Source organism: Galeopterus variegatus, unplaced genomic scaffold (genome assembly GCF_000696425.1).
Source record: "Galeopterus variegatus unplaced genomic scaffold, G_variegatus-3.0.2 Scaffold73, whole genome shotgun sequence".
Lineage (NCBI taxonomy): Eukaryota > Metazoa > Chordata > Mammalia > Dermoptera > Cynocephalidae > Galeopterus > Galeopterus variegatus.
Window position 1 is genome coordinate 106,104 of NW_007726184.1, and position 11,649 is coordinate 117,752.

Genomic DNA, 11,649 nt, shown 5'->3' on the forward strand with positions numbered 1-11,649 from the left:
GCACTCATACCAAGGCACCCCTCTCTGTCCCAGCCAGGGTAGTGTCAGTGGAGACCTAGTGGGCGTCTGAACTCTTAACCCCCACCAAGTAGTAATGAGGTGCCCCATCCCCCATAGTGTCAAGGAAGGTCTGTGAAAAGCCTGGACTTCTACCCCACTTAATGGCAATGAGTCAGCTTCTCTCCTTCTTACCCAAAGCATTGCGTCAGAGGAGGATGGCTAAAACAGAAGATTTAAATAACATCCGGAGTCTCCTAACATACTACCCAAAATGTTCAGAATGCAGTCAGCATACCCAAGAAAGTCACAACTTGAATGAGAAAACAAAGTCAACCTGTACCAACACCAAGATGACACAGATATTGGAATTATCTCACATGGATTTTAAAGCAGTTATCATTTAAAAAAATGCTTCAACAAGCAACTACACACATGCTAGACACCAGCTTAAAAGATAGGAAGCCTCGGCAAAGAAATAGAATGTCCAAATAAAAACCAAATGGAAACTGTAGAACTGAAAAATACAGTAACAAAATTTAAAAGCTCACTAGATGTAGAAAGTAAGGAAGTGATTAAAAAAAAAAACGCACAACAAAGGGCGTATGTGAAGGGGAAAAGGAGCCAATTTAAGGAGATTTCAATGGCAAAAGCTGGAACAATTTGAGCAACAAAATAAATAAAATAGTACTGGATTATAAACTATACAGTCAAAATGCATGAGTCAATACTGATATAAATAAACAACTGAGTAAATAAATAAGCAAATGGAAAGGGGTAAAGAATAGACAAATCTCCCAAGCAGGAGAATTCCAACTAATTATGTAGCTATTCTGTCCTCATGTGGCCCACTCCTGAAATGTGAGCTTTGGATAGTGTCTTCCTTCCAAATAGTACAAAGTAGGGGGAAGTAAATTTATAGTGGAAAAAACTGATAAACCCTCAGCCAGGTGATAAAAATTAACAACAGTGATACAGTTAGTGTGATGTGATGAGAATGGCACTTTACCTGTGGTCATCTTCGCAAGATCCGTAACTCCAATAATCATAAGAAAAACATCAACAAATCCCAACTGAGGAACATGCTACAAAATAACTGACTAGTAACTCCTCAAAATTGTCAAGGTATCAAAAACAAGGAAAGTCTGAGAAACTGTCACAGTCAAAATGAACCTAAGGAGACATGGTGACTAAATGTAGAAAGATATCCTGGATGGGGTCCTAGAACAGATAAAGGATATCAGTAAAAACTAAGGAAATTTGAGTAAAACACTCACTGATTGTGACAAATGTATCGTACTAATTTAAGATGTTGATATCAGGGAAAACTGGGTGTGGGGTTTATTAGAACTCTGTGCACTCTCTTCACAACTTTTCTGTAAATCTAAATCTATTCTAAAATTAAATGTTTATCCAGGCTCACTGGGCACAGAAGCAGCTCTCAAGAGCTCAGCCAGGTGAGCTTACCCTCCACGAAGCACCCATGTCTAAGGGACGGGCAGTTGGTGTTGATCTTGGCACCACCTCGTCCTGTGTGGGTGCCTTCCAGCATGGAAAAGAAGTGATAATTGCCCATTATCAGACGACTGGAATTACTCCAAATTTTGTCACCTTTACTTACTGAATGATTTATTGGTGATGCTGCAGAGAATCAAGTTGTGATGAACCCCACCGACAGTTTCTGGCCATTGTCCAGTCTGATACGAAGCATTGTCCATTCGTGGTGGTAAATGATGCACAGGTAGTCCCAAGGTCCAAGTAGAACACAAGGGAGAGACCAAAAGTTTCTGTCCAGAGGAGTGGTACAGTTCAAAGATGAAGGAAATCACAGAAACCTACCTTGGAAAGACTTATCAAATCAGTTGTCACAGTACTAGCTTATTTCAATGACTCTAAGTATCAGGCGACCAAGGATGCCCGAACTTTTGCCATTCTCAGTGTACTCAGAATTCTCAATGACCGGGCCGGCCCGGTGGCGCACTGGATAGTGTGCCGCTTGGGAAGTGCGGCGGTGCTCCCGCCGAGGGTTCGGATCCCACATACAGACCAGTTCCCGCTCACTGGTTGAGCGAGGCGCGGGGGCAACACCGAGGGTTGCGATCCCGTTGCCGGTCCCCGGTCCGGTACGGGGGCAACACTGAGGGTTGCGATCCATTGCCGGACACGGAAAAAGACAAAAAAAAAAGAATTCTCAATGACCAATTGATGCTGCTTTTGCTTACAGCTTAGACACACGGGTCAGGTCTAAAAAAAATGTGTTGATCTCTGACATAGGAGGTAGCACTTCTGGTGTGTCAATCCTCTTCTTTTTTTTTTTTTTTTTTTTTGTCTTTTTTGTGACCGGTAAGGGGATCGCAACCCTTGGCTTGGTGTCGTCCGCACCAAGCTCAGCCAGTGAGTGCACCGGCCATCCCTATATAGGATCCGAACCCGCAGGCGGGAGCACCGCTGCGCTCCCAGCGCCGCACTCTCCCCAGTGAGCCATGGGGTCGGCCCCTCAATCCTCATTATTGAAGATGGTATCTTGGGTTTTCTTCCTGCCTCATAATCCCAGCTGGAGACACCCACTTAGAGAAGACTTTGACAATTGAATGTTCAACCATCTTATTGCCAAGTTTAAGCACAAGCAAAAGAAGGATGTCAGTGAAAACAAGAGGGCTATATTTTGCCCGCATATCGCTTGGGAACATGCTCAGAATATTCTCTTCCAGCACCCACACCAGTGTTGATATTAAGTCTACGAAGGCAGAAACTTCTATACCTCCATTACCCCTGCTTGATTTAAAGAATTAAATGTTGATCTGTTTCACAGCACCCTGGACTCCAGGGAGAAAGCCCCTTAGGATGCCAAGCTAGACAAGTCCCAAATCCATGATACTATCCTGGTAGGTGGTTCTACCCGTATCCCCAAGATTCAGAAACTACAGAACTTCTTCAGTGGAAAAGAACTGAACGAGAGCACCAGTCCCAATGAGGTTGTTGCTTCTGGTGCAACTGTCCAGGCAGCCAGCCGTCCTATCTGGAAACAAACCTGGAAATGTTGAAGATTTGCTGCTCTTGGATGGCATCGCTCTCTCCCTTGGTATTGGAACTGTTGGAGGAGTCATGACGGTCCTCATCAAGTACAATATTACCACTCCTACCAAGAAGATGCAGACCTTCGGTACCTGCTCTGACAACTAGCCTGGTGTGCTCACTCAGGTCTATGAAGGAGGTTTATGAGTGTGCCATGGCCAAGAATAACTAACTGCTTGGCAAGTCTGAACTCACTGGTATACTTCCCGCATCTCTTAGTGTTCCTCAGATTGCAGTCACTTTGGGTATTGATGCCAATGACACCTTCAACGTCTATGCTGTGGGATAGGACTATAGGAAAAGAAGATTGCCATCACAAATGACAAGGGCAGCTTAAGCAAAGAAGACATCGAGCATATGGTCCAGGAAGCCAAGTACAAAGCTGAAGATGAGAAAATGAGAAATGAGGTGTCTTCCAGGAATTCGCCTGAGTCCTATGCATTCAACACGACAGCAATGGTTGAAGAGGAGAAACTCAAGACCATGTCAATAATGAGGACAAAGAGAACATTCTTTTCTTTTTTGATTGACAGATAAAATTGTATGTATTTACCATGTACAACATATCGTTTTTGAAGTACATATACATTGTGGAGTGATTAACTCTAGCTAATTAACTTAGGCGTTTCTTCACAGTTATTTTTGTGCAGAGAACATTTTATATCCACTCTCAGCATTTTTCAAGAATATTTATATTTTTTTTTTTTTTTTTTTTTTTTTGACCAGTAAGGAGATTGCAACCCTCAGCACGGTGTTGTCTGAGCCACGCTCAGCCAGTGAGTGCACCGGCCATCCCTGTATAGGATCCGAACCTGCAGCCTCGGTGCTACCAGTGCTGCACTCTTCCGAGTGAGCCACGGGGCCAGCCCTAAAATTTCATATCCTTTGACCAACATCTTCACAACCTCCCCCCACACTCCCACCCACTGCCCCCTGCCCCCACCAACCACCACAGCCCCTGGTAACCACCATTCTACTCTCTGCTTCTGAGATACACTTTTTTAGTTGATACATATGAGATCATGTGGTATTTATCTTTCTGTGCCTGACTTATTTCACTTAAAATAATGGCCTCCAGGTTCATCTAAGTTGTCACAAATGACAGGATTTCCCTCTTTTTATGGCTGAATAGTATTCCATTTTATTTTTTGTACATCTGTTGTTGAACACTTAGGTTGATTCCATATCTTGGCTATTGTGAATTTTCAATAAATGTAATTTTGCCATAAACATGTGAGTGCAGGTATCTCTTGGACATACTGAATTCATCTCCTTTGGGTATATACCCCATAGTGGAATTACTGGATCATATGGTAGTTCTGCTTTTTATTTTTTGAGGAAACTTCATACTGTTTTCATAATGGCTGTATTAATTTACATTCCCACCAACAGTGTGTAAGAATTCCCCTTTCTCCACATTCTCACCAACGCTTGTTATCTTTTGTCTTTTTGATAAGAGCCATTCTTGGAAGGGTTTTGCTTTGTTTTGTTTTTTGTGGCTGGCCAGTACAGGAATCAAACCCTGGAAAAATAGCCATTCTAACAGTTGTGAGGTGATATCTCATTGCCGTTTTAATTTGCATTTCCCTGTTGATTAGTGATGTTGAGTATTTTTTCATATACCCATTGGCCGTTTGAATATCTTCTTTTTAGAGATGTCTTTTCAGTTCCTTTGCCTATTTTTGAATTGGGTTGTTTATTTGCTTGCTATTGGAAACAACTTTAAGGCCCCAAATTAATGAATTTTAAAAATTATATTGGGTTGTTTGCATTCCTTATATATTTTGGATATTTACACCTTATCAGACGTATAGTTGGCAAACATTTTCTCCCATGCTGTAGGTTGTCTCTTCACTATGTGTATTGTTTCCTTTGCTGTGCAGAAGCTTAGAAGATTCTTAACAAGTGTAATGAGGTCACCAGCTGGCTCAATAAAAATCAACTGCAGGGAAAATTTTAAACATTGGCAGAAAAAGCTGAAGAAAATCTGTAACCCAGCATTCTCAAGCTGTACCAGAGTGCAGGAAGCATGCCAGAAAGAATGCTGGGATTTTCCTGGTGATGGAGCGCCTCCATTTATTGGTGCCCTTTCTGGGCCCACCACTGAAGAGGTTAATTAAGCCAGCCTGAGCATAGGTGCTTTAGCATTGTTCCACAGTAAAAAAAAAAAAAATTAAGGACCCAAACTTATTGCAAATTCAGTGGCAGGTTAAAGTTGAGCTGTGATACTCAATTACTGGGCATTCTCATTACTTGAATATAGAATATGTGCACAGGGAAAGGAAATAGCATTGTTTTTTTTTTTTTAGCACTGGATTGTAAATGGAAATGCAGTGTATTAAATAAAAACTTATATTTAAAATCAGCACAAAAAAAATCTTATCAAAAAATTTAAAAATTAGGTCATGCCAAAAGTTCAAGAGGAAAAAAATCAGCAGGAAGGGGCTCAACAGAACAGAGATAACAGTGATAATAGTGGAAAGAATCAGTAAACTTGAAAACTGAACAACCGAAATTACCCAATAATAACAGCAGAGTGAAAACAGACTGAAAAAAATTAACAGAGCCTCAGTGACATGTGGGAGTATAATGAAAAGCTCTTGCATCAAGTCACCAAAGTCCTTAAAAGAGAGAAAAAAAGCGTGAAGCTGAAAAGTATTCAAAGATATGACAGCTGAAATTTTCCCAAATTTGGCAAAATACATAAGCCTACAGATTCAAAAAATTAAGTGGGCTTCTAACAAGATAAGTGTAAAGAAATCTACATCAATATACATCATGATCAAACTTCCAAAAACCAAAAGCAAAGAAAAAATCTTGAAAGCAGCAAGCAGAAATTACACCCTAACTAAGAGGGGAAAACAATTCAAAAAATGACAGCAGATTTCTCCTCAGAAATCACAGAGGCCAAAAAGAAGTGGCAAAATATTTATCAAGTGCTGAAAGAAAAGAGTGATTATACAGTGAAAATATCCTTCAAGAATGAAAGAGGGGCTAGCCAGTTAGCTCAGTTGGTTAGAGCACCACCCTCGTAACACCATGGTCAAGGGTTCTGATCCCCTTATGAACCAGTCACCAAAAAGAAAAAAAAAAAAAATGAAAGAGATATCAAGACATTCTCAGATGAAGGAAAATTAAGAATTTGTCACCAGCAGACCTACCCTAGAAGAATGGCTAAAAGAAGTTCTTGAAATGGAAAGGAAATTATAAAAGAAAGAAGCTTAGGACATCAGGGAGGAACACAGAACAACAGAAAGAGTAAAAATACAGATATATTAGACTTTTCTTCTCCTCTTGCATTTTCTAGAGTAACTTTGATTTTTGAAGCAAAAATTACAGCATCGTCTAATGTGGTTCTCAAAGTAGAAGAAATATTAAGACAATTACAAGTGAGGGAGGGTAAAAAGACTTAATTGTTAGGTTCCTACACTTTAGTCAAACTGGAAAAATGTCATCACCAGTATACTGTGATATTATAATAATGTAATACATACAGCAACCACTAAGGCATTTACACAAAGAGATTTGCTTTAAATCACTATAGAAAAATCATAATAGAATTCTAAGAAAAGGTACAAGTAACCCACAGGAAGGTAGAAAAAAGAAAACAGAACAGAGGGATCAAAGACATTACAAAAAAGTTAAGTGGCAGACCTAAGCCCTAACATACCATTAATTACATTAAATGTAAATAGTCTAAATACAGCAATAAAAAGACAGGTTGGCAGAGTAGATTTTTTTAAAAAACCAACTGTGTGCTTTCTACAAGAAACTCACTTCCTCACTTCAAATACAATGATATAGGTGGGTTGGTAGTAAAACTGGAAAAAGATATGCCATGCAAACATTAATCAAAAACAAAGAGCAATGACTATATTCATGTCAGATAGAGTAGATTTCAGAGCAAAGAAAATTGTAAGGGATAGAAAGGGACATTGTATAATGATAAAAGAATCAATCCACCAAGAAGATATAGAAATCATAAATGTATATGCAAATGATATCATAAAGGTTTACAATAGTTCACATGTCAAATATGTGAAGCAAAATCTGATAGAACTGAAAGGAGAAATAGACAAATCCACATGTATATTTGGAACGCTCAACACCCTTCTTTCAACAATTGATAGAACAGCTAGAGTGAAAATCAGCAAGGAAAATAGAAGAGTTCAAAAACACCATCAACCCACAGGATCTAATCAATATTTATAGACCACTTTATCCAACAGCAGCAGAATACACACTCTTTTCAAGCACCCATGGAACATTTACCAAGATAAACCATATCAAACTGCTGATACAATATATCAAAATGTGTGTGGCATAGCTAAAGGAGTGCTGAGAAAAATTTACAGCACTCAATGCTTACATAAGAAAAGAAGAAAACTCAATGATTTAAGCTCCCACTATAAGAAACTAGAAAAACAAGAGCAAAATATACCCAAAACAAGCAGAGGAAAGGAAATAATAAATATAAGAGCGTAAATCAATAATATTGAAAACAGATACACAATGGTAAAAAATCAATGAAACGGAAATCTTGTTCTTTGAAAAACTCAACAAAATTAACAAACTAACAAGACTGCCAAAGAAAACCAGAGAGAAAGCACAAATTACCAATACCAGGAATGAAACAAGGGATACTACTACAGACCCTGCTGACACAAAAACATAATAAAAGAATACTGCAAACTACTCCGTACACAAATTTGACAACATATTTGAAATGGACCAATTCCTTGAAAAGCACAAGCTAGAATAACCTTATAACTATTAAAGAAATTGAAATTTCGGGCTGACCCTGTGGCGCACTCGGGAGAGTGCAGCGCTGGGAGCGCAGCGGCGCCCCTGCCAAGGGTTTGGATCCTATATAGGGATGACCGGTGCGCTCACTGGCTGAGTGCGGTGTGGGCGACACCCCACCAAGGGTTGCGATCCCCTTACCAGTGACAAAAAAAAAAAGAAATTGAGCTTTCAATTTTTAAAACTCCCCACCCAAAAAAAATCCTCCAGGCCCAGTTGACTTCACTGGAGAATTCTACCAAATGTTTTAATAAGTAGCATCACTTTCAGAAAATAGAAGAGGAAGGAATACTTCCCAACTCATCTTATGAGTCCAGTATCACCCTGATGCCAAAATCAGAGGCAATACAAAAAAAAGAGAAAACTGCAGACCAATATCCCTCATTAATATAGACACAAAATCCTTCACAGAATGTTAGCAAATAGAATTTAACAATATATTTTAAAAGTTATACACTTTGACCAACTAGGGTTTATTCCAAGGATGCAAGGCTGATTCAGTATTCAAAAATCTATGTAATCCACCATTTTTGCATGCTAAAGAAGAAAATCACATGATCACATCAACTGATGCAAAAAAAGCATCTGAAAAAATTAATCACTCATTCATGATTTAAAACTTTTAGGAGCTAGGAACAGAGAGGAACTTACATATTGTATGATTCCATTTTTATAATATTTTTGAAGTGACAAAATTACGGAGATCGAAAACAAATTTGCAGTTGCCAGATGGTTAGGTATGGGGAGGGTAGAGGGTGACTGCGCATATAGAGGGGCAGCAGGAGAGAGAGCTTTGTGGTGATGGAACAGTTTATCTTGGTTGATGCAGTGGTTACACAAATCTACGCATGCAATAAAATGTCATAATACACACATTGTCTCAGTGTTACTTTCCTGGTTTTGATATTATATAAAATGTAATCATTGGAGGAAACTGTGTTAAGTGTACTCTCAAACTCTCTGTACTACTTTTGCAACTTCCTGTGGATTTATAATTATTTCACTTTTAAAGGTTTTTTTACTTTTATAAAAAGGTTGTGGGTGTTTTTATTGAGTTGCATCAAATTTATAAATTAGTTTAGGGAGAATAACATGTTTATTTTGTCGAGAGATCTATCCAATAATAAGAAATGTCTTTGCATTTGCTAATCTACTTTTGCGTCCTTGAGTTTAAAATTTTTCTCCTAAAGGCTCCTAACATTTCCTAAGTTCTCATCCCTAAGTATATAACTTTTTATTGCTGTGTTTATGAAGTTTTTCTCTTCCACTGTATCCTAATTGGTGATGTGTTTATAAATTAAAGGTTATATTTTAGTTGAGTTAGCCTTATCATTGATTCCATAGGATTTTCCAGATGTTCCATAATGTCATCTGCAAATAGAGATAGTTTTCATCTTCATTTCCAATTACTATTCTTCTAATTATTTTTCCTTATCTAATTGCATTAGCTAATACTTTCAGTACAATTTAAATAGTGGTAGAGATACTAGGCTTCCTTCACTCTTGCCTTGTTCCTGACCTTAGTATAATGCCTAGTGTTTCACCAATCAAGATGCTGGCTTTAAGACAGATGGAATTTCTAATATTGAGCCATGGTTGAATTCCAGGAATAAATCCATCTTGGTTCTGCTGTATTTTTTCAACGTGATATGGATTCTTTTGCTAATATTTTACTAATGATTTTTGCATTGACATAAGGAAGACCATTTTATGTGTTTTATGTGTTTAGAGAGACTATGTTCTGTCTCACTGGCCATGAGCCTAACCAGCATTCTTTTTTAGACTTTAATTTTTAGCCCCAAATACAGTGTATAGAAGGTCTCATAGGGGGTTCAATACTGCATATTCATGGTGAAAAAAAATGTGGCTAAGTGAGGACTCTCCTTGACTCTTGAGGATTCTGTGGCATAGGGAAGAAGATATCCTAAGCACACAAATTTAATTAGTATCAATATTGATATCCCCTCCTTTCGCCCCATTGCCCTCTCACTGTCATCCCTAACATGGTCAACATAAATTTTCCACAAGATCTTAAAAAGGCTAATTATGGTCCTGTTTTCTTAAATGTGGACAGGTTGGACTCAGAGCACAAAAAGGTAAGTTTCAGTCCCTTTAGTAGATGTGCATTGTAGTGGGAGAGGCAATCACACAGGGGCCATCCCAGTAATCCTTCAAAACTCAGAATAGTTTGCTAGATCAGATTGCTGATAGAACCAGCATGTTTAGAGGAAATAAGTGCAGTCTCCTTCCTCAGTGGGTACATTTTGGAACCTAAGCTGATTTCTGTCAAAAGGCTGGAGGCATGTCCCTCTTCGTGAGAATTCAGGACTACAAACACCAGACTCAGGAAAACACGAATGCCTGTGCTCTCAACCAGAGACAACCTAAGAATATACTTGAGAAATTAGGGTTTCAGAAGCTATTACATTAACCACAGATTCTTCTATTTCTGGGGTAAAGTATAAAAAAGTAAAAATAATTTTTTTCTTGGTAAGTATGACTTAGGACGTCCCTCGGAGAGCTGTGTTAGGATTCAAGAGACTGGACTATCTAGTTGTTAGTCCAGTGAGCTCAACAGGCAACCTACCAATGGCATGATTCTCTGACACCAGTCCTTTATCCAGTGTTTGCCAAACTTGCTCTCCGATCTTAAGAAGTGTCTAGCCAGCCCTGTGCTGGGGAAAGACAGAGCTGCCTGTCTTGAGGAAGGGTGGGGAGCCACCCACTCTCCTACTTGCCCTCCTTCTAGGATCCTTCTCTCCAGACCTAAAAGTCAGTACTCCTCCTCCTTCATGAACAGAGCCATAAAAGCTGAGCAGGGATAAAGGTACCCAAGCCCATGGTTGGACAGAGACTCAACCAAATGAGGAAAAGTGGAAGAGGAGAAACTGGAAGGGGCAGAGAGAGGGAGAGAATCACATCCAAGGCTCTTGTGTATTATGCCCCAAACTTTCCTGCAGCCCATCCCCCAGTACTCAAACCTCATCGACATCACTTTTGTGACTTTGTCATTCACGTTTGTTTTAACCTAATTCATTCACATAAATCTAGAGGAAAGGAACACATCATATGGGCCTTTCCCTAGCCCTAATCCCTGGCCTAGGGGGTATTACTCTCTCCCTAATTAGGCCATACACATACATACACTCAGGAAGTCCTTGGAGGCTTATCTGGAATCAGTGAGTAGGCCTCTCAGCTCTGTCAAGAAAGAATATGGCCCTTCCTGAGATGGCTCCTGGCCCTAATTCTCTACCGCAGCTAAGTTGTGGTTTGTGCAGACACCTGTGGAACTTGGTGCAGCAATGATCTCTGGCAAGGGAGGTCACAATGGACAGTGGATCCGGACCTCGATTTTTAGCACCATGATCTCCACAGAAGAGCAAGAAAGTGTAGTGTCTCAGAAAACAGTTCTCTACAGGTGATTAGCATCACTTCCTGCCTAATGTTTCTCTTCCTGGAACATTTTCTGTTTTCTCAGGGCTTCTAAGAAATATAGAAGCATTTAAGGAAAGTCAGCACATAAAGAGGTGTGCATTTAGTGCATAAGGATCCACTAGGGGTCCAACCCAGGGTATCTTACTAGCAGTTTCATAAGAGCAGCCTTTTGATTATTCCTAAAATTCTACCAGAGCAGCCAGCTCCAGGGAAGAGGCGCATCTATTCGTCCTCTCCTTTGTGAATGATACGGACTTTTGTTTCTCCCCATCCATCACTGCACAAGGCAGCAGTTGGAACCTGGCACAAACACCAAGGGACAGAAATAGTGCAGGGCAG

The 11,649-nt window shown here is 39.6% G+C and overlaps 1 pseudogene; it reads left to right on the top strand.

Annotated features, from left to right (window-relative positions):
* The first annotated feature begins 1,480 nt into the window (after nucleotides 1-1,480).
* On the top strand, nucleotides 1,481-5,192 carry LOC103594848 (annotated as a pseudogene).
* Nucleotides 5,193-11,649: the final 6,457 nt, after the last annotated feature.